This window comes from Cupressus sempervirens, chromosome 8 (assembly GCF_028749045.1).
Source record: "Cupressus sempervirens isolate cs-2001-9-10 chromosome 8, ASM2874904v1, whole genome shotgun sequence".
Taxonomy (NCBI): Eukaryota; Viridiplantae; Streptophyta; class Pinopsida; order Cupressales; family Cupressaceae; genus Cupressus; species Cupressus sempervirens.
Genome location: NC_143125.1, coordinates 86670949 through 86696569, shown reverse-complemented (window position 1 = coordinate 86696569; position 25621 = coordinate 86670949). Strand labels below are relative to the sequence as shown.

Below are 25621 nucleotides of genomic sequence, written 5' to 3'. Positions count from 1 at the left end.
AACTGGAGCAAATGTCTCCTCATAGTCTATTCCCTCCTTCTGAGAGAACCCCTTTGCCACAAACCTCGCCTTGTATTTCTCGATGCTACCATCTGCATCGTGCTTTATCTTATAGATCCAGCGTGATCCAACTACAGTCCTATCTGTTGGTCTAGGTACTACCTCCCACACATCATTCTGCATTATTGAAGAATATTCCTCAACCATAGCATCTCGCCATACTTGATGTTCTGCAGCTTCCTAATAGCTAGAAGGCTCACTATCTACCAACTGACTAACTAATGCCACATAGTCATTGAACTTGGTTGGTTGTCTTCGTTGTCTAGCACTCTTCCTAGGAGCTCTCACAAACTCCTAAGTATCCCTTTGTGTATCTGGAACCACATGGTTCCCGCTGCCAACTATAGAAGATAAAATGTCAACCTCTAAGTCTTCTAGATGCATTTCCTATTGCACCTATTGCTCCATACTCTGTGAATCTTCACTAGCTGAGTCTACACTCGTACTGGTAACTGTACTTGAGCTTTGTTGCTCTTGACTTGGTCTTGGAGCTTCTGTTGGCTGCTCACTCTGATCATCTGCTGGCAAATCTCTGGATCTCCTGAATGCCTTGTCCTCCATGAACTTGACACCCCGTCTGACAATAATTCTTTTAATCCCTGGAATGAAAATCCTGTATGCCTTTGAGGTCTCACTATACCCAACAAAGTACCCCCTCTCTGCAGTCTAATCTAACTTTGTACGTGTATCTCTAGGAATATGGCAATATGCCAAACTCTCGAATATCCTGAAGTGACTAACATCTGGCTTCTTCCCTATGAAAGCCTCCTCTGGTGTCATCTTCCCTAGCACCTTGTGTGGAACTCTATTCTGAATGTAGACTATTGTATTACACGCCTCTGCCCATAAGTAACGGGGCATGTCCTGGTCATGTAGCATAGCTCTTGCTGCCTCCGATATAGAACGGTTCTTCCTCTCAGCAACTCCATTCTGTTGTGGATTGTAAGGAACAGTCCATTCTCTCTTGATTCCTTCTCTGGTGCAGAACTCCTGGAAGACATTTTTTTTGTACTCGCCTCCATTGTCTGACCGAAGAACCTTTATCTTCTTTCCTGTCGAGTTCTCCACAAGAGCCTTGAACTCTTGGAATCGACTGAAAACCTCATCCTTAGTCTTCAAGAAGAATATCTAGGTCTTTCTAGAGAAGTCATCAATAAAAGTAACATAGTACTCATATCCTCTGAGAGATTTCGTCGACATTGGTCCACAAACATCTAAATGTACTAGATCAAGAACACTCTTAGATTTGGTGTCACTCCTTGGAAAAGATGCTTTCGCAAACTTCCCCAACACACATCCCTTACATACATCGTCATGCTCTGTGCTCACCTCTGGAACACTTGTCATTGTCTCACGAAGCAATCTAAGTGCTCCATGATGAATATGGCCCATCCTTATGTGCCATAGCTCTCCAAGATCTCTAGGATTATTGTTGCTCATAAGTGCCTTAGCAGTATCAAACTACAATCTATAAAGGCGACCACTCCTAACTCCAATAGTTATGGGTGATTTCCAATCCTTGTGCTTAATCAACACATTTGTCCCTCTAAAGAGTACATTATACCCCCTATCCTGAAGAACAGATACAGAAATCAAATTCATACCTAAGCCTGGCACATGCAAGACATCATGAAGTGGGATTATCTTTCCATTCTCCCTCTGAAATTGAACAGTCCCTTTCCCAATAGGGTTGAGTTTGGACAAGTTTCCCATAGAAATCTGGATGTTGGTGTCCTCCTCCTTGTAACTGGAGAAGTACTCTCTAACTCTTGTCATATGAAATGATGCCCCATTATCTATATACCAAACACACTGTGAGGTTGAGCTAACCATACAAGCTATGAGTGCAAACTCATCTTCCATTCTACTGGAGAGTTCTTCTGCACTTGCTGAAGCTGCCACCTGCTTCTTACCCTTCTTCCTCTCTGGGCAATCACTGACATAGTGGCCAAACTCGTGACATTCAAAGCACTTGACCGTAGAAAGGTCCTTCTTCTTCTTTTCACTCTGTGAATTTGATCCTTTGCTAGATCCCTTCTTTGCTTTCCCTTTACCCGCTAGGACAACGTTCTCTTGTTCCACCTCATTTTTATGACTCTTGTTGGCCCCATTGACAAGACTTAGTCTAAACTCCTCCTAAGTGAAATCAGTCCATAGTCGATCCCAACTCGGTAAAGTATCTCGTCCACTGACAACTTGAACAAAGACACTCCATTGTTTAGTAAACCCATTTAGGGCTATTCTCACTAGCTCGTCATCACTAGGGCTATCTCCAACAGTTGCTAACTCATCTTTGACAAGTCTAAGCCTGGTGAGGTAACTTGTGACGTCTTCTCCCTGATTCATTCGGGTATTCTTTAGCTTCTCTTTGAGAATCAACTTCCTATTGGTGGTAGCATTTTGGTACAAATTCAGAATGGCGTCCCACATCTTCTTTGCTGTATCTAGCTCCGAGATATGTGGAACAATATGATCCTTGACACCATCAAGGATTATCCTCCTCGCCTTGGCATCGTCCTTCCTATATGTTGCAAGCTGTGTTGCATCCGTTGGTATAGGTACAACACTGGTAGCATAATCTTTGATACCATTCTCTTCCAACAATAAAGAAATTCTGGCCTTTCAGACACCAAAATTTGAGGCACCATCCAATCTATCCTGATCTCTCAAACCAACTGAAGCCATCTCAAGGGTTTAAAGCAATAATAAATCTAAAGAGATCAAAATTTCTTTCCTAGGGCAAAACTCTTCTACCCTTAACAATGCTCTGATACCATGTGAAAAATCTAACTATTGCAGTCACTGATTATTAGTCTCCTATCATAAACGATTATTAAACTGCTGAAAATAAATTTTCAGCTAATATTGAAAAATAACACAACTGCAACTTCACATATAAAATACGAAAATAAATGTGCAACACAATGAACACAATATTTTTAGACGAATTGTCCCTGAAAAAAATCCCTAAGGGAAAACCAGTTCTACAGATGAGGAATTATATTAAACTTCAACAAATCAAGAGATACAAAATTCCTTGCCTCTCACTGGCAGAACTCTGATAACCTCCTAATTTCTCCCATTGATATTCCCCACTGCTATCCCCACGCTAACACTGTGCCCTTGCTAACACTGCAAGACAATTTACTATCACTGCAAAATGTTTCTCCAAAAACTTGTTTTTCCAAATGACCCAATGACCCCTTTTTATACTACCCTGTTGGAAAAACCAACGACCGAGATTAAATCAAACCAACGGCTGAGATTAAGACAACTCGACAGCCAATAATAGAATTGGTTGCAAGGTGTCCAAAAGGGAATCACTAAAATTAGTAAATAATTATCCTTGCAACAACTATTTACTAATTCTCGGCAAGTGGACAAACAGCTATCCAAACTACCCATAACTAATGCTGCTATACATAGATAAGGACGAACAGCTATCCAAGCTACCCATAAATACTACTGCTATTTTCAGGTCAGAAATAACAACATTTCAACTAACAATAGTTAACATGGGGTCTCGACAGTTTAGGATCTCTTTTTGAATTTGGCTTCTTTTAGATCAAGTTATGAGTATGGTAGTTGTACATTGTCTTATGATGCGAGAAACCAAAATCTTTTTAATTGCTTCCAGTATTAATTCCACAAGCTTTTATTTATCAGTTTTACGTTGTTGTTCTGGAAGTTTCTGGATTTTATCTAAAGCTCTATTTATTAGAGGTGTGTTGTAACATTTTCATCTATCCAATTCAATAAAATCGGTTTGTGTTTTCTATTCACTGCAACAAGCGTTTTGCTTGTTTCTCAAATATTTGTCTTTTCAATTTTATTGTTTGCTGAAGCAAACTTTCTACCTCTTTCAAACAAATCAGATAAGGAATTACTGCAAAAATGAGATAATGTTGGACTGCTGTGGTTGTTGGAAGATAGTTTTTGTCAAGGTGGTCGTTGAAAAACATAATAAAAAGTTGCCATCAGAGGGAAATTTAAATCACTTTAGTAATTTAAATCGAGGAAATGAAATCCATGGATGAGTTAATCTTCCTTAATGATTCTACCAGCAAAAACATCTAAAACGTCTTGGAAATCTTAGCAAGAGCAAATCAGGGAACAATCAAGCTTAAAGTTAATAAGTTCCAAACGCTTGGAGAAATTATGAGAAGTTACAAGTGAATGATTTAGAGTTTGTAGACCAATTTATGAGTCAAGTTATGAATGTTGTGATCCAATATTTAAGATCGAATGGAGAAGAACTTGTTGGTGTGGTTGTGGGTGTATGATTATTATTACTTTGGTATATAGGCTACTGACAACATTTATATCAACTGAATATTTATATCACATGTACCAAACATTAACTCATATGAATGACATAGTTCTCCTTTATATTGTATCGGAGAGCATATATGATTTTCTTTTGTGAGAAGAAAAGTTTTTGCAATATGATAAGGTGTGAAGGTGCACGTCATTGAATTCTATCTTGCACTAAAATGTACGCATCCAAAGAACTTGGCATGAGAGGGAAGAGCACCTGATGGTATTTTTCTTATCAGATGTGTTTGAAGATGGTCATTAAACAAAGTAGAGAAAGGGTGCTTTGTTCCTCTCTTGGCAATCAACCTATTTGTTGGTTATTTTTAAGTTGATAGGCTCCTCTCCTGGAAGACTTCGGCCGGATTGTTTAGACAATCTGACAACCTTATGTCATGAAAATGTTGCTAGGGAATTCTACAATTGTTAACATTAGATTAAATTGCTTCAGCTCAACATGGAAGACTTGTGCAAATGATCAGCCAGATTCACAGCTTGCTCAAGTGTGGTGAAAGAATGATTTGGAAAATGATTCAAACAAGGTGGCTTACTATTCAATAGAGGACAATGCTTTGTCACACTGCTAGGTCTAGAAAGTTGCCACGTTCTTCCTTATAACATTTTGGTTTAGCCAGTCTTGCAGAGTGCCTCGTCAATGCATTTAATTGATCCCAAATTAGTTGATCGCAAAGAATTGGGTTATTAGACGGCTTAAACATCACACATTAAGGCTTGATTCCTAGGCTAAAAGTGTTAAATAGCCAAAGTTGATTTATTTTTCCAAGCTTAATTTCTGTATAAACTAATGTATCAATGGATCGGTTTCCTCTTCTCTTTGTAATAGGCCCAAAGAATATAAATGAAATGCACACACACGGACTAATTTATTATCAAAACAAAGTGAATATATACAAACCAAAAATATTACATAATTAAACTACTAGAAAACTACTTCCTAAATAACGAATAAACTACATATGATTTCGAAGGATTAGTTAGCGTTCCCCCTTAATCTGAAGAGATATTTGTCATACCAAGTAGCATTTGGAATTGTTCAAATTTAACATGTCCTAATGCTTTGGTAAAAATATTGAAGCAATTTGCTCTTCAATGGAACAATGTTTCAACGTATAATTTTGGTCTCAACATGATGTTGAATCAAGTGATATTTGGTATTGATATGTTTGGTTTGATCATGAAATTTAGGATTCTTGGTCAATTCTATTGCAAAATTATTATCAACAAATAAAGTTGTTGAAGTAATATGTTTCTCCTGCAAATCATCTAGAATTTTTCTGAGCCACACAATTTATTTTGTAGCTTGAGTTGCTGCTACATGTTTTGCTTCAGTTGTAGAGTCAACAGGAACTGTTTGTTCCTTTGATCTCCAAGTAATAGTAGTTGATCCTAGAATCATCAAATAACCAGGAGTAGATAACTCATTTTCTTTTTCACCATTAAAATCTAAGTCAGAATAGCCAATAAGATGGAAGTCTGCAACTTATGAATATTTTATGCCAAGATTTGAGTTCCTTTTAGATATTTTAAAACTCGTTGTGCTGCAATCCAATGCCGTTCACATGGTTTATGCATAAATCTAGACAAAATTCATAATGCAAAGGTAATGTCAGAATGAGTAGTGGTGAGATAAATCAAACTTCCAACAAGTTGCATGTACTTGGTTGGATCTTCAAAAGCTTTTTCTTCATTGGATTAAATCTTCAAATTTTGCTCCATTAGAGTGGAAAAAGAATTATAATCTTTCATGTCAAATCTACATAATAACTCTCCAGTGTATTTTTTTAAGAAATAAAAAATGAACTTAGGATTTTGAATGACTTCAACACCTAAGTAATAATGAAGCAATCCTAAGCCAATCATATCAAAAGCCTTTTTCAACTCCCTCTTAATGGATGTTATATAATCATTATTATTGCCTATGATGAGAAGATCATCAACATATACACCTAGATACAAAATTGATGTACCAATTTTCTTGACAAAGAGAGTTGCATCATCTAGACTAAAATGCTTATAGTTTAATATCTAGCGGTGCTCAGTTAATTTTTCATACCAAGCATGTGGTGCTTGCTTCAAAACATATAAAGATTTTACCAATTTACATACCTTGTGTTCTTGACCTTTGATAACAAAACCTTCAGGTTGCAGCATATAGACATCTTCCTTCAAATCTCCATTCAAAAATTTTGTTTTAACATCCATATGATATATATTCCATCCTTTTTTGTGTTGGTAAAGAAAAAAAATGCTCAAATAGTTCCCCATTTTGATGTAGGAGCAAAATTTTCAGTGTAGTCAACACCTTCTCTCTAACCATATCCTTTTGCTACAAGTCTTTCTTTGTGTTTGTCAAGTAAATCACTAGCTTTATATATGTTCTTATATACCCACTTGTAGCCAATAGGCTTGGTTCCAATAGGAGGATCCACTAGCCTCCAAGTTTTAATTTTTATGAGAGCATCATACTCTCTTTGCATTGCACTTCTCCATGCATCACTAGTTGTTACTTCATGAAATGAAGAAGATTCACAAACAACAATAAAATTTAATCCAAAATCTTCATACCTTTTTGGAATTGTCTTGGTCTACATTAATCTATGGATTGATTGGTCTAATGTATTCTCAATCTCAAGAGCCTTTGAATTAGATTCTTCACAAGCTGGTTCATATTCTTTTTCAACAAGTTCTTCACAAACAATTTCAATCTTTTAAGAAATTTTCTCTTCTCTTTCAACAGGTTCTTCACAAATTATTTTAGATTCTTTAGAATTGTTATCTTTCATATTGTCTTCATTCTCTGTAACTTCCAAATGTTGACCTAGAAAGGAAATCCCCTCTTCAAGAGTTGGAAGTTCCTTAGCTCATTCATAATATAAAAAGTTTTATTGAAATCTATCAAGATGAGCAAGTTTTTTGTCAATACTATGTGCATCTTTTTCAAATTCAAGAAATATAGCATCTCTAGAAATAACAAATTGTTTGTTCTCCTCATCATATAGATGGAAAGCTTAGGAAGTAGTAGAATATCCACACAAAAAAAATCTACTCCTAACTTCCAATTTGTTTCTTAGTTGTGCAGGAATTAAAGCATAACAGGTGGAACACGAAAACCCTAAAATGCTTGACACTTGGAAGATGACCATGCCACATTTCATAGGGAGTTTCATTTTGTAGTGCAGCAGAAGGACTCTTGTGCTTTATGTAGACAACACAGAGAACTGCTTCTCCCCAAAATATTAATTTAACATTTTTTTTAAATGTCATAGATCTTACCACATTCAAGAGTGTTATGTTCATATGTTCTGGCACACCATTCTATTGTGGGTTATAAGGAACAATTTTTTGATGCTTAATACCATTTTTTTGCAAATATTTCTCAAAAAAATTAAAAGTGTACTCACCACCATTATCATTTCTTAAGGTTCCAATATTGAGTTGACTCTCATTTTTAATCCACAAATGGAAATTTTTGAAGGTATCAAAAGCTTGAGATTTTCCTGTTAATAAATAAACCAAACACATCTTGGTATAATCATCAATAAAATTCATATGTATTTGTTTCCATTTGTTGACGAAAAAGGCATAAATCGACACAAATATAAGTGAATGAGACCTAGCTTTCTAGAAGCTCTAAACATAGAATCATGAAAAGGTTTTTTTTTTGTTTGCCTAAAATGGAAGCATCACATTGAGAAATTTGTTTTGGGATGGTAGGAAGTCCTTGAATTCCATTATGTGTCATAATTTTGATACTATCATAGTTAATGTGATCAAATCTTACATGTCATAACAAGTTGGAAGAAACATCATCATTATGCTGTGAAAAAATCACAGAATTCTAAGAACTTGATGAAGTACCTTTTAAATAAAAAAGTTTGTCATCTTCCACTGTAGTCATTACAATCACATGATCAACAACTCTTCTAATCTTAATAATCTCATCAAACATATGTATTGAATGACCTTGTTGTCTAATATGCACAAGGATATTAAATTTCTCTTCAATTGTGGAAGATAAAGAACATGAGAAAGTATGTAATCAAAAAGACCTAGTATTTTAGTCTAACAAATCCAATGCCTCAAGGTTTTAACTCAAAATTTTCAGCAAAATACACTATTCCATCGACTTGGCCATTGAATGTCTCAAACAAATCTCTTCTAAATGTCATATGAAATGTGGCTCTAGTATCTAACAACCAAGTATCATTCAAAGTAGAATTTGAAGTACTATAAACTTCTTTAATCCCAACATTACAATATGTTATAACATACTATGCAGATTCAGAGGGTCACCCCTGTCTGGTGGCTTCTCCTTCTTGTCACAAATCTTCTCCCATGGAGTTCAACAAAGATTGACACTATGACCCAATTTTCTACATCTATAGCATTGTATAGATTGTCTTGGTTTATGTTAATAATCTCTATGCTAGTGTTGTGGCTGAGAATATTGTCCATCACCTTGATAATTTGTACTCCCCCTACCTCTAGATTGTCTTCTTCCACTATCTTTGTTGCTACTATCATGTCTAGAAGACTCATCTTTGGATGTTTGCCCATGTTGATGTTGTGCAAGACACAGTGTTGGCATTTGAAAGTGATATTTTATTCCCAAATGTTTTTTCTCTCTTTGCAATCTTCTCCACAAGTTTGTCAAATGTTATATCTTTCATATTTCCACTAGCTTGAAGAGATTCAAGATAGTGTGAATATGTCAAATAAAGATCTTTAATTAATAAAAGCAGTGAGTTGTAGATCTACTTTTATAGTGACTCCAATATCATCAAATAAAGCTCTAATTTCAAAGGCTAAAGTTTCATTTGATCATTATCTTTCACCTCTAAGTTGAATAAATTCATTAATAATTGAATGATTTCAAGTTATCAATGAGAATCATACAAATCTTTGAGTTTCTTTAATGTTGCAAATGCACTCTTACAAGAGATTATGTCTACTTACCTCTTCAGTAATGGAGGTAGTAATTACAGCATAATCCTTTTTGTTTTTACTCTTCCACATGATGAGGTCCTTTTCATTCGTACCTTGCCTTTGCTCTTCATTTTCATCTTTGCTTTCACAAACATCATCCCACAAATCATAAAAAATAAGAGTATTCTTGACTTTTTGAAACCATTCATGGTAATTCTCTTTACCAAAAAGAACTATTCCAACGATTGAAATTAAAGAATGCATTGGAATCATTGTTCAATCTAAATTCTATTTCTCTAGCAACTTGACTCTGATACCAAGAATATAAATGAAATGCACACATACTCACTGATTTATTATCATAAAGAAGTGAATATATACAAACCAAAACTATTCAGGCAATTGAGTAAAAGTATATAAATAGTTACATATTTAAACTATCAGAAAACTTCTTCCTAAATAACAAATAAATTAAAGATGATCCCAAAGGATTAGTTAGTGCAGGTGATCAAGAAGATGGGAAACAAGGGAAACAAAACAAATTCTGATTCATACCTGGATTAACAAAGATGGTCATCAATAATGTAGATGCTCTACGTTCAAACACCTCAAACTATCCTAAGAAAAGAATTTCAAATTCAGAAGAAAACACAAAAGGGGGAAAGCAAAATCATGTCGTTGTGATATCAAATGACACTAAGTTTTTCGCTCAAATTTTTGACAATGTGGAATGGAAACAAATATGCAGTACAAGAATGATAGATTAACTTGGCCATGTAAATCTTCTGATCATGGATAGGTTTTCCCGTCAATGATTCCTTCAGAAACAGAAGAATGGGTGTGTTCAATTTCTTACTTACTTTCTAATGTAAATTTGAAAAACTTCATTAATGTTCAGACTGAGAGTAATCAGGGGACAAAATGCAGAATGGACGCAGTGTATCATTCAACATGTGGTAAATGTCCCACCCAGACGAATTTTCTCAGCCAACAATAAACCAACGCGAGATAATAAATGTGGTCTTAACAAAAGATGTATGTGACTAAGAATCCAGACATTCAAAAACTTTACCAACGCAAGCTTCTTGAATTTACTTGTATCTATTTCAGTTTTAGGATGAATTTTAAACTATTTTTTACATCTTGGAAAGTGGGGAAAACTTCAAAACAAATAGTGCTTGGATATGTTTGGACTGAGAGGAGGAACACAAAATGTCTCATTTGTCCTTTGAAGCCAAAGTTGCACATCATTTTGAATGCTTCCGACAATTTGATGGTTGTATTGACTGTTTTTCACTTTTTGAGTTGTATATCACAGGCTGAAAATTTGTTGAACCCTATTGATTGACGAGTTATTTTTTCATAAAACTGTCAATATGATACTTTGATTTGGTGTTTAGACATTTCTCTTGACTTTGCATTTGAGGTGTATAAAATCAATGTCTTATGAATGTTTTCAATTCTTTTTACATTTTTCACTTAGCTTCAATTCAATTAAGTGATCCTCTATTTGCTTCATTTAAACTATGTGATCTTTGAACTTTGTTCCCGTTAAAAAGTTTTTTCATAGGTTTTGACTTTGGAAATTCATTAAACTTTGCCACTTCTAGTGTTAGTTTTTCATGATATATATAGCCATAGGACAAAATGATGACAAATTGGAAGTTCATAATTTAAAATTTAAATCATAATATGCAATAGTTTGACCTGAGGTTAGCAAAGATGCATGGAGAAACTAGGAAAAAAAAAAAAAGACTATTGGATGATAATAATGTATATTTCTGAAATAAATTCGATCATATTTTTAAAAATTAGTTAAGAATTTAATTTAAATAAATATTTGAATGGTCAAAATGCAATCAATCATTTACCTTCAATTCATCTAATTTGTTAATTGGTTTGAAAATGGCTTGTCACATAATTCAAATTTTCAATTACAAATTTCTTTCTAACCATTTCAATTTCTTCTCTTGTTTTCACCAATTTCAAAATTACACAAGAAGTTATCTCTTAGTCTAGATTATTTTAGAGCGACATCTCATACAATCTATCAATTATTATTTTATTTTCTATTTATTTTCCATTTTATTTTCAATGACATAAACTACAAGATTCATCTTTTAGAACATATCAAATCTCTAAATTATTGACTCGAACTTTACCCTTCCTATTATTCCCACTAGAACCACAAGTGATTGATATATTGGACCAGCAATTTAAAGATAAATTATTTGTATAATATAAATTAAAATGAATTTAGGCAAGAGCTTACAACACAATGGTAAATTGTGAGCCTCTTATCAAAGAGGTATAATTTATTATAATACATAATAATTAATTTTGGCTTCGACCTCTTACTGATCCAAAAAAAAATTAAAATGAATTTGAAGAAAAATTATAAATTATAAATTATAAATGATAAATGAAAGGAGAGAATTAAGCAGTCTCAATTCTAATTTCTAATATTATAGTTTATTTAAGAGTCAATTTCAAACAAAATTGTGAAGTACATTTAACTATTCATATGTATTAGAATGATTTACATTAATTGAATTGTGTGAGATTACACAAGAGTACGTTAGTTTCTCCTTGTTCAATTCCTCATTACATTAGGGTGAAGTCAATAGCATAATTTTATTAGACAATTGGATTCTTATTGGATTTTCTCTTAATTTCTTAGTCAATGCTACAAAATATGCATTCAGTCATTGCATTTGTGCATTATACTTGCTTTCTTTTTATATTAAAAATAAAATTAGATTATAAATGCAACATACTATTATAATATATAATTAGTGTTGAATTGTATTGTGAGACATTAACTGTAGCCAAACATTTATAGTAAACTGGATCTAAAAATTATTAACTTTTTTTTTCTAAAATTACTCGCTACAAGTACAAAGGTACCTTATTTGTATGCAAAGATATATGAACGATTTATAATGTCATCTAAATAAATGTTCTCACTATTCCAAATATATTCATAATTACAAAGAATGGTATTTCTAATATGTCCAACTTAAACACTAATTTCAAATTCCAAAAAAAAACCTTTATAATTTTATTTCATTTTTTTGATCGGTAAATAGTCGAAGCCTTTAGATTATATTAATAAATTGGAACAATTACAAAGTTGAGTATCTCCATTCAAATGGGCACTAGTAGGAAAGAACGAAGAAGAAAACCTCTAGTCTTGCCCGAGACCTTAGTCCTATACAGAATACAAATATAAAAGGGGCATTCCCCAATTCTTTAAAATATTACAATTTTCTCTCTACTACTTTATCTATATTTAATTTTAGAACTAAATACGTTTGTTTCTAGGAAGCCACTTTTCCTTTACATTTATAATTATTAAATCGAAGTCAAGATCCTCCACTCATTTGTTAATCTAAATGTTTTGCTCAAGATCAGTTTACTGAAGCTCTGTAATCACATCCACTACAAACTTGTTTTGGCAGTTAGTATCATCTTATATTAAAATTTGGAATCTATATTACTTCAAGAACAATAATCTTCTAGTAGATACTAAATTTAATTAGAATACAATAGATACAATAAGAGGTGAGGGTTAGCTATAGTACTAGTTCTTTCTACTAAATTCTAATATATATAAGTTCCTGTCAGGGATTAGTAACATTTTAACAAATCTCCTAATTATTGTGATTTAAAATGCCTTATTCAAGTTTGTATTCAAATTGAATTTGGTTCTTCTAAATATTTAGTCTATAATTTATATTTGATTTGAATTTAGTTTTCCTTAAGGAAGCCTTATTATAAATTGTGTTCGTTCTTATTGTGGTTTGTGATTGCTATAATTTGTAACACTACTTATTGTAAATTATATTTGTCTTGAATTTGGTTCCTTTTAAAATCTTATTGCATCTTGTAAATATACTTAATTCATTTAAACTTACCTTCCGTTTATTGACAGGCAAGTGCACATCTAGCCAAACCAAGGACCCAAAGAAAGATAAAATGATATGAAAAACAAGGGAGAGTGTCCTAGCCTATCTAAGTGATAGAGCCCCCATTAATGAAATATTGAAATCTACCTGACCGAGATACAAAAATTTGGAAAATGATCAAGCTAGGAGGATCAATGGTATAAGAATCTGGAGCTAAATTTCTAAGCATAAGGGATCCTACCATACCCTTTGATCAGAAAAGATTAAACTACAAGATTAATATGAGTATTGGAAACCAGACCTAATCTTAAAACAAAGGACGCAATGGACTGAAAGATATCCCAATCTAGCATACCAAATATTCTTGCTCTGATTGTCATTCTTTCTTAAGTGGAAGCAGCTCAATTAGTGTTGAATTACTTTTAGAAATAAGATTACTATGATTTGTACTAATTATTGTTATTTCTAAAACATAAGATATGGAAAATAGAGAGATGTAATCAATAGATAACCATAGAAATCTTGATTTCAAGCTGTACCAATGAAACAAATCCTCATGTAGATAAAGAGACAAACAATTACCAAAAGTGAAAGACATATTATATAAGATAATATATGTGCATAGGTATCTACATATATGAGAAAAACCACTAATAATAGAACCATCTGAAACATAAAGTAAGGACCAAAAGGACACCCATAAGGCTACCAAAAACATCATTGAAGATAATAGACGAAAACGTTATAGCGTGATGATAATAACCAGTTGAAGACAAAAAATCAAAAAACTTCTATAAGAAGAAGAGGGCTAATCCTCCTCTACTTTCTTCCAGAAAACCATAATGATGTTAGTAGCTTTATCCAAATCATCTACCTTAGATCCTAGAGGAAACACATATCCCTGTTGCTCTTTGCTGGATTTTATCATATTGGGTAAAATGAACTCCAGATTGTCAAGATCAACAAAAGACACTCCAGGCTCAATATAGGCCTTAAACACTTGATGAAAATAGACTAACCACTCCTTACCTTGGTCTTCTATAATTCCCCTCCACCGAACCAATAAATTAATTCTAGCCTCCATTTTCAGCTAGGCTGAGAAGAAGTGAACGTTATCCCAAATATACAAAGAAGGTCTCCTAGCCACAAAGGTAAGCCTAAGACTACCTAGAGGATGAGCCATATAAACTTCTAGAAGTGGGATTTTAAGCTTCTAATCCAATCCTAACACTGCATTCTCTAGGCCTTCTAACCAAGTTGGGTCAGAAACATTATGACAAAGACAAATGATCTCCCCACTACCTATGTTAGCCCTAACAAGATAACCTATGAAGGAGCCAATTATAGAACTATTGGTATGCCATGTGAAACCATAGTTGAAGGCCTTTTCACCTATGGCCTAGATAATCACGAACCTTGACAAATTTCTAAGAGGGTTGAGAATACTATTCCATATTTTGGACTTAATAGACCCCCTAAAAGCCATGGTTCTAACCTCCATTGAGTGAAATAGTGAAATAGTTGACTCCATCGAGACTAAAAAGGGAAGCTAAAATTAAGACAAGATGCCACAACTACAAAGATGAAGAGACCCTTATAAATAGACATGAGAGCTGAAAAAGGATCTAGATACAAATAGAGAGAAAAGGATAAAGAGCGCTTCCCAACAAATAATCATGACCTAGTGAGCTCGCAAGCTTAACTACTCATAATTACCACATCACTAGCAAATAAATATTATAGTACTTCAAAGTATGGAATATACTTGTAATGATAATTTATAAATTAATTAAAAGTGTTATTGGGAGATATAAAACAACTGATAAAAAGAAGGATGCAAAAAAAATTTGATGTCATCCAAAGGAAACCTATGAACATATAATGAAGATTGGAGGATACAATCCTCACCTTCAACACCTCTATTTGCTACCTTATCTACCTCTGTATTACCTTCTCAGTATATATCTTAAAATCTGGTTTCTTCAAATTGGTCTATTAATCTGAGAACATCTTCAAGTTTAGAGTTCATCACGCAGTTTAGAGTTTGACGTTTTCTAATAGCATTAATAATAATTTGGGAGTCTCCTTCTATAATTAGTCTTGTTGTCTTGTTTTTTAAACTTAATTGTATTCCTTCTCGAAGGGCTTCTAATTCCACTATGTTATTTGTGGAAATTACCAGAGGTTTAGATCTTTTGATAATCCACTCTCTTGTTTTTAACCTAATTATACATCCTATTCCTGCTTTTCCTGGATTAGCTCTTGATGCTTTGTCGAAGTTTAGTTTCATCCATCCTATTGGTGGTGCTTCCCATTTACAATATTTTCTATCTTTTTTATCTTTTTTCTCATATATTAGCAAGGGGGTTAATTAAATGAGTCCAGTTCTTTTTCATCCTCCCATCCCATTCAGAGAATGTCCCTTCAATTTTAACTATTTTCCTTAAATAGTTGTCCATAACTTCATTACCACTTGCTTCAACCTTGTTTAAAAGAGATTTCATGATGAGTTTTGTATTACTAAAGATACACCTATTTCTCTCTTTCAAAATTTCAAACATTAATATTGTTGGGGATATGTTCCATAGTTTATCATATCTACTAGATTTGTTCTTAGTAGGCCATCCTAATAGGTGACAAGATAAATCCTTAGGGAGAGGAGAAGATCAAATTAGTTTATGTCAAAGCCAATTCCAACATTCTTGAGTGAATGGAAAATTATAAAGGAGGTTCTCTAATGTCTTAGAGTTTTCTTTACAGAGAAAACATCTCGATGGTCCTTCAAATCCCATTTTTGTGAATCTATCCATTGTTAGAATTCTTTTTTGAATCGTAACCCATAGGAAGATGACTGCCTTGGGTAAGAATGTTGTATCCCAACATAACTTCAAAGATAGGTTGATGTTTTTCCATCTTTGTGAGTTAATAATTAGATTATATCTTAGCTTAACTTTTTATTTTCCATCTTTGGAAGCTCCCCATATGAGTTTATCTTCCCTATTTTTATGATTCACCTACCAATCCTTGAGGATGTTTTCAGAAAAAAAAATCTATAGGAGAAATGTCTAATTCTCCAGGTTTTTCCAACCCTAAATATCTTCCACGTTTACCATTTTTAGATATTTGTAGTTTGAGACCTTTGAACCCATAAATTGACAAGCACATTCTTCATATCTTCAAGAATACTAGTATTAGTCAGAGGGGGTTGTCCATCCTAGGAATCTTCCCAAAAGAGAGCATCTTGTTCTCTTCCAAGGTTCCAAATGATGAATTTACTAATCATTGATTAGCATCTTAGCATGAAATTCCACATTTTTGACCTAGCTGGTGGGTTCCTAATTTTGAATAAAGGTGTAGGATTATTCAAATTTAAGTATTTATTATACAAAATTTTAGCCCCTTTGTTTTCCCTTTCTTGATACATTCTCCATACTAGTTTTGCTCCCAACGCCTCATTTTGCCAACTAAAGTTCTTAATACCTAAACCTCCTTGGTCTTTCGAATGACATATCGTTTCCCACTTTATTAATGCTAGTTTCTTTTTTCTTTTGTAGCATTCCAAAAGAAATTTTTGAGTTTTCCTTCCAATTTATTATTTACCTTCTTAGGTAAAGGAAGGCAGGACAATTGATAAGTAGGGATTGCTAATAGAACTGATTTAATTTTCATTTCTCTACCCACTTCTATTAGCCATTTTCCTTTCCATATCTCTATCTGTTTATCAATTTTGTCTAGGATATTGTCCAATCCCTTATGCTTCCTTACTCCTTTTTCTAAATGAATCCCTAGGTATTTTTAGGGAAAAGTACCTTTCTTATATCCCATCTAATTACATATATACTCTTCCATTTCTCCTTAAGTATTTAGGAAGAAGAATTTTTATTTCTCCGCATTTACATTCTATCCAAAGGTTGCGGTATATTCTAGTACATGATTTGATTTTTTTGAAGGTTCTTATTTCTTCCTTAGTACTGACACCAGGGAGAATGGTGTCATTTGTAAATTGTTGATGAGTTATGTTTGGAATGTTATCTATCATTGTGATTCCTCTAATTTTACCTTCTTCTTGAGCCCTTTTTATTGATCTACCAAAGGCTTCAGCTATGATTATGAAAAGGAAGGGCAAAATTGGATCACCTTGTTGGATACCTCTTGAGATATTAAAATATCATTATGGGGTTTCATTCATTAATAGAGAAATGTTGGGTGTTGATATGCAGTTGAAAATTACATTAATCCATTGGCAAGAGAAACTAAAAGTTTCTAGAGATTTACGTAGGAATCTCCAATCCACTCCATCATATGCTTTCTAGATATCTAGTTTCATAAACATGTGCATGCTTCCTTGTTGCTAACAGCTGAATGGATTTCCTAAATTATTGGTATCCCATCCATGATGGATCTTCATGGCACAAAACTAGTTTGTTCTTCGGAGATAATTCTTGGAAGAATAGTTTTAATCTAATTTGCTAATGCTTTTGAATATATTTTATAGATAGTATTACATAGCACAATAGGTCTAAAGTCGCATGGTGAATCTACTACTAATTTTTTGGGGATCAAAGCAAGAAAAGTATGATTGATTTTAGTTAGCATTGATCCTCCATTTCTAGAAGCCTCAATTGCCCTCCATAGTTCTTCTCCTAGTATATCCCAACATTCTTTAAAGAAGAAGGTTTGAACCCCATCCGGCCCTAGAGATTTGTTTGAGTTAAGATTAAATAGGGCTAACTTAATTTCCTCTTTGGTGAACGGTTTATTAAGTACTACATTGTCAGCTTTTGTTACCACTTTGGGGATAACCCATAGCACCTTTTCTTAAATATTCAATTGGAGAAATCAAAATTATTGAGTAAGTTTTCATAATAAGTTACAAATATTTCTGCTATTTTAAAAGGGTTATCTTCCATATTTCCATTTCTATCTTTGATTTTAGTTATTGTGTTGATCTAGTTCTATTATGTATAGTAATATTATGAAAAAATTTGGTATTTCTATCTCCTTCTGCGCACTATTTTTCCCTCAACTTTTGTCGCCAAAATATCTCTTCTTCCACTAATATTTCTTCCTATTTAGCTAGTAGTTCTTTTTCTTTGATAAATTTCCATTGTCCAAACCATTTTTAATAACTTCTTCATTTAAGTTTTTAAGTTCTTTAGTTTCCATTTTTTCTTTGAAAATGTTATTGAAGTGTATTTTGTTCAATTTTTTAAAAAAAATCTTTGATCATTTTTAGTTTTGAAACAAAGCAATACATCTTTGATCCTGTGAAATTACCCTCTTGCCACCATTGTTTGATGTTATCCATGAAGTTTTTATCTAGAAACCACATTTTTTGGCACTTAAAAGGATTCCTATTAGGTTTTTTTGGTTCTTTAAATTCAATTCTTACTGGATAATGATCAGAACCCGCTATACGTTGGATGTTTGTTGTGACTATTAAATCTAGCTTTGTTAAAACTTCTTTAAAGAAAAATCTATCCAGTTTCTCTGCTATGTAATTGAAATATTTCCTTCTATTGTTAGTTGGGATTTCTAATAGCTTATTGTCCCCAACCCAATTCCTAAAATCCATAGTTGCTCTAGAAATCACTTGAGTTCCTCTGTATTTTTCATCAAGGTTCAGAGTGGCATTAAAATCTCCTCTAATGACTATGTTTTTATTGGAGAATTTTTCCATGAATGTGCTAAGTTTATCCCATAATTTTTTCTTATTTTTTGTTTGTGTAGGTCCATAAACATTGATTATTACTAATTGGGCATTATGTATGTAGCTAAAAACTCTACTTCGCATCCAATTGTTATTGAATTCTATAGATTTGATGTCTATTGTCTGCATGTTCCAGATGATACCCAATCCTCCTGAAGCCCCATTTGATTCTCTAATTTATGTTTTCCATCTGCCTAATCTCTTTCCTAATTGGTCTCTTTTATTCAATTTAGTTTCTTGTATTAATATTATATCTTATTTGAATAAATTTAGATTGTGTTTTAGCAACTGTTGCTTGCTAGGTGCATTCAAGTCCCTAGCATTCCATGTTGTGATCCTCATTGATTGCTGGGAAGGCTCTTCCCCTTCCCTACATTTAGGAAGTCTTTCAAATATCTTTTTTTTCTCCTTTTGCAAGTCCACCTACCTCTCTTAGTTCTTTAAGTGATTCCCTTCCTCTCTTCATTTTTTTTTTGCCACATTTTGGAGTTCTAAAACCTTCCTGGTTTATAGAAATATCCAGATTATCTATTAAATAAGAATCGTTATTTTAATTTATTTATTCTATCTTGTCTTCACCCTCATCTATTAACTCTTTGATTATCTAATCTTCTAATTCCATATCTTCTTCATTGTATCTTTGTTTCTCTACTTCACTATCCTTCTCTCTTTCCTTTGAACCCTTTATAATATTTTATGTTCAAAGAAAATAAATAAATATTTCTTACAATTAAAATTTCATAATGAAATTTTTTTTAAAATATTAAGTAATATTTATCAAATAATTATAATTAGAAATATTTATACACTTCAAGGCATACACACAATATTGTTAATTCTAATAATCTTTTGTGATATATCATCATCTAAATTTATAATTTTAAATATTCAATCATTTTATTAAATTTTAATTTCATTTTAAAATAGAAGTCTAATTATTTTCTTAATATTCACCATTTTTATTAATATACACTTTTTAAATGTTTATTTTGTCTTTTTTATTCCATTCAATTATTCTCTCTACCTTTTTAATTTTAAGTTGATTTGTGGAAAAATTAATTATAAGATGTTGTTTTTATTCATTTTTTAATTCTTTATATTTACAATAGTTGAAAGTGTATATCTTATAATTGTTACACATGTTATAATTAGATTAGTCTAAAGATTTCTTATTTTAATATAAGATATTGAATTTAAAATGTGAGTATGCTTCAAAAATTATAATCAAAATAAACAATAATTATCAAATAGCCATCATTTTCAATCACACTTCTCCATTCATGATAATTGAATTATTAAAATGTACTTTTAGTTCACTTGTCGTCATCCTTAATCTTCTTCGAGAACCATGAAATCTTAAAATAATAATAATAAAGGTTTTACATTAATGACGTAATTCTTGCACCCTTCAAAGGTGCAAGTGCTAGTATTATCACTTGTTCTACATTTAGTTTTTGTGTTGGCAACTAACATTTTCCTGTGTTGCAGCAATCTTCCAAAGCTAGTAGTTTTTTATTTACAAACTAATATTTTATATTTCTAGTCTAGATTTCTTTAATGATTTTGTGGATTCATTATAGTATTATATTAGAAATAGCTTTATTTTGAGAGCAATTGGTGAGTTGCTTAAATTTGTAGAACAATTATATGAATAATAAATATTATTTTTTTCTTTACTATATGAAAAAATTTGGCTTTGTTGTCCAATTGTTTTTTTATTTCATTTTATGTTCTAATTAGATCAATTGGAAGAGGGCTTGGACTCTTATAAATGACCAACTAGCCTAAAATTTAGGAGTAGCTCACAAGATGTGAGACCACCAAAACCAATAAAGAGAAGACTCTTTAATGAGGACATGGCTTTTAATGAGCAATGGTCTTGACCAAAAAAAGATTGCATAATCAATACAAAAGCAATGGGGATTTATAAAGAATCCCAAACCATCAAACTAGAATACCCCCATGCACTTGAACCATAGTAGTCATGAGGAAAGGCAATAATGGATTTAAAAGAATTTTTAGTACCTTTTACTAGATGGACCACCTTGAATAAAGACTATTTGTGAGAAGATAAGAGACCATAATTTATATTAAAGGAATCCAAAAAAATTGTGAGAGTAGAAATGCCTAGTCATTCGAGAAAGCTATCAACCAAAACAATTACAAAATAGTCATGTCTAGGAATAACTTTAAGAAACCCCTACCGAAAAAAAAATGCAAGTAAAATGCTAACGAATCCAACATTTCGTGGGTGGGAAAATTTTTGTGTTGAGGGCGATTTTTTTGTTCTATGTAAGGAAATAAAATATTATATGTTAGCAATTTTTTTCTTACCCTAGCAAAAGTCATTTTAAAAGTGGTGAATAATTTTTTTTCTTGCTAACAGATTAACAAATGATGGCTTTTTTTTTCCTTGCCAAAAATGGGATTGTAATGTCAGAGGTGAATTATTTGTTTTGTAAGAAAATGAATAATAATGGTCTTGGCTAATCTTTAGTGGTAAACTAAAAAATTGAATCTGAAAGCTTGTATTGGCTAGTGACTGTACTAACCACTAAGTAGTCACTTCAACTTATGTATTGTCTTAGGTCTATAATTAATAATGTCATTACATCAATGTTACCATTATCAAGTTGGCTACTGTCACTTTTGTATCATTAATACAATAGTTTTATTGACCATTTACTAATTAGAGATCAATGATAGAAGATGTATTTTGGGGCTAGTTGCTTGAAAAGACCTAGAGTCACATGAAATTCTTCAAAATGGAGACACATGACAAGTTTTGCATAGAAACCATTAACTGGAATGTAGTGAACATCACATCAAGATTAAAATCATAAATGTGGTACTGATAGTTACAATTATTACATTCCATTTATAGCCACCTAAGTAGGCAATCTGACTGTCCGACATTAATGTGAGTACATTTTGCACACTTGAAAATTAATAGGAATACAAAAAAGTAAGATATGGAAGATCATGAATGCCAAACAATTTAACGCAACTACCGTTAAATAGCCTCTTCAATTCCTCTCTCATTATCATTTCTCAAATTCTTTAATCTCAATTTGGTTTGCAGAGTTTCTTAGTTTGCAGAGTTACTTAGAATCTTAGGGACTAGGGTTGTAATTATCATGGATACACCAATTTGCCTGAAATGCACCATAATGGGTCTACAAAAGCCCTTTTTGGGCATGATACCTGACGATGTCCTAGTCATTGTTTGCAAGGAAGATGCCCAAGGTCCTTTTATCCGCCATGCTTTGTTCATGGTTCTCGGCCATGAATTCTTAAGAAATGATAAGAGATGTTGTGTGTCCACAAATATTACCTCCTGCTTCCTCGCATCTCTTTTCAACCTTGGAGGTAATCAAGTAGACATTTTGATATGTCTTCGTAATATTTTTAAGGAAACATTTTTAGAAGATGACATTAAAATTCTTGTATTGGTCGAGAAGGTATCGAGGCTAGGCATTGGCATCCCTTTTGAAAACATAGAAAATAAGTGTTGGGAGCAAGGCATAGGGAGCATTGTACATAAGCATCCCTTCTTGCTCGACATGAATGAACAGTAATTGACACGCCATCGGAAGTGGACACAACTTGAGAGGGATTTTCTATGGAAGTGATTGTTGTTGGATGATGTTAGCGAGACCAACTTCACATGGTTGCACAAGTTCAGCGACATCATCTTCTCGAAGGGATTGCTCATGGAGGGGCTTGAAGACCTTTTTGATTGAAGGATTCAAGCCCTCAGCCCCTCAACCTGTTGATGCTCCCTATTCCCTAGTTCCCAATTCCTTATTTTCTTGACCCTTTCCCTTTGGGCAAAAAAAAAAATTTAAGATATCTATTTTTCTTCGGATTGGGCCTTGCTCTTTAATGTAAATTGTAAAATAGTAAAACCAAGCTAATTTAATTAACTATTTTGAACATCTATGCTATGAATCAGTAGTATGTGCATTGTACACTTTCAAATATTATCAATAAAAATAATAGTTTTTGGCTTCTCAAATTGTTGTTCCTATTAGTCTACGACTTTGTTTTTGGCTTCTCAATGCACTGTTGAAATGTTACTCTATGACTCTGTTATAGAACATTTACTATTAATAGTTATAAAGTTAGAAACAAAAAAAGGTTTCAACAATCCCTTTATTGTTTCATATTTGATTAACGATTTATAGTAAAAAATTATCCAATAAAAATTTGTAAATTTATAATATGTATATGTATGACTATTAAATTTCAAAACCTGTAAAATTTGATAATATATGAACACAGGGGTCAGAGCCATGCAAGTTAATAGTTATTAATTATAATAGGTTTAACTATTATTAATTTATTTAAAATATTAAATAAATAAATAATAGTTTGTTAAAGTTAAACTTATGATACATGTAAAATCATGAATCCTGAATCCTGATCAATGATTGTGCAATTTAAATTGTATAGATAATATAGAAATTTGATTTGAAAATAAAAAGTTCAAATTATAAATTATATACAAATATTCATATAAAATGTTGAATATTAATTTATTTATTCATTTCTTCGTATTTTGAAATGTAAATTTATTTAAATATCATGATCATCATAATATTTTTAACTTTTTATCATATTTTGAATTAAATGAAAAATGTCATGGTTATTTAAATTTAAATTAAGTTATCACTTATTATTATCAAGCTGAAGCAATTTAGCAAATATTGATTATAATCTAAATTAATTTTGATTTTGATTTGAAAATAAAAAGTTCAAAATATAAATTATATATAAATATTCATATAAAATGTTGAATATTAATTTATTTATTCATTTCTTCCTATTTTGAAATGTAAATTTATTTAAATATCATGATCATCATAATATTTTTAACTTTTTATCATATTTTGAATTAAATAAAAAATGTCACGGTTATTTAAATTTAAATTAAGTTATCACTTATTATTATCAAGCTGAAGCAATTTAGCAAATATTGATTATAATCTAAATTAATTTTAATTAAGTAAAAATGCTACGATTATTAAATCAAGTTATTATTATCAAGCAATTAATGATCGATGAATGATAATTGATTGAAAATTATAAATTATAATTTTATATTTTTGAAATTTTGATGTTTCATTAATTTTACATGTTTAATTTTATTCATCCAAATCATGGATTTTGGAAATTGTCAAGAACTTCAAATAATTTTTATGTTTGCAACTAGTTACTGCACTTTGTGATTTAAGTTTTAATTTGCATTATGCAACAATAAGATAAATTATAATTTAAATAATTAATATTAGTTATGTGAAAGGTTTAACGATTCACGATTTGATCTAGACCATTCAATGAACGATAGAACAATGACTGCGACTCTATTTTGGGCCAAATTTAAAAGATTAAAGTTAAATTGTATTTCTACCTAAAATCAGGACACATGTAGTCGAAGATTATTTCTTAGAAGTTATAGTTATGTACGAGTCTCGACTCTTGACCATTGATTAAAAGAAAGATCAACGGCCCAAGATGAATTTCGAGTAAATTTTGGGAATGCTATTGTTGTTGTCAAGAATCGTCCAAAATCATGACATGTGTTTGTGAGAACATTCCACTACCCAAAATCGTTACACATGTAGTCCAAGATAGTCTCTTATAGTTATAACTTATGTCTGAGTCCCGACCATTGATTAAAAGAAAGATCAACAACCCGAGATGAATTTCAGACCAATTTGGAGAATGTTTTCCCATGTGCCTAGATTCATCCAGAATTGGGACACATGTCTGGTCATTGCAAAGATCAATTAAGTGTGAGGACTCACTTAATATTAATAATAATTATGTTTAGTCTTTCAAAAAAATTATTAGATAATCACGGCTCGGCAACTATTAAGTAAAAGACAAATCAACAACCCGAGATAAATTTTAGGTAAATTTTGGAAATGCTATCAATGTTGTTAAGAAACATCCATAATTGTGACACGTGTCAAGGACACATGTCCTTGACAAGTGTCATGATTCCAGATGACTCTTGACAACAACAATAGCATTCCACAAATTGACCTGAAAATCATATTGATTATTAAGTTCGATTTTATTAATTAATTTATTCAAAATGAGCAAATTTCAAAATTCAAATGTATATTAATGTAACTAATTTTTAATTTTTATTATTATAATTATGTACATTATTGAGTCTTGATGTCGTTTACATGTACATTGTACATAGTATTAGTAAAGTAGTTAAAACCATTAAATACTTAATACTTACATTTTAACTTTTAACTATTAACCTTTTATATTTTTAGAGTATGAAGTTTAGAGTTCTTGAAGTCGAGAGTTTGATACTATAGGGTTTTCAAATTTCAAGTTTTCAAAGACTGACTGAATTTCATTGCGTGTTCTGAAGACTAAAAGTGTAAAACTTGAGTATCACAAGACAACACTAATTATTTGAGTATCTGCTAGCACTAGTATTATCGAATCTCAATTCTCAATTCTGGGTATTTAAATTTAAAAAATTAAATTTGCAGCAATAAAAACCTTGATTCTTATTGTCTTAGGTTTACACTTTACAATTTTTTTAAATAGGGCTTGAAGAATAATTTTGTGTAATAACTAGTAGTAGGCATGGGCAAAACAAAGTCAAAAACTTTTAGTACAAGTGCAAGCATAAAGGAAAAGAAAGACATTA

The 25621-nt window shown here is 31.9% G+C and overlaps 1 pseudogene; it reads left to right on the top strand.

Annotated features, from left to right (window-relative positions):
* The window catches only part of LOC149541756 (uncharacterized), a 36844-nt pseudogene that overhangs the window by 2871 nt on the left and 8352 nt on the right, over positions 1–25621 (top strand).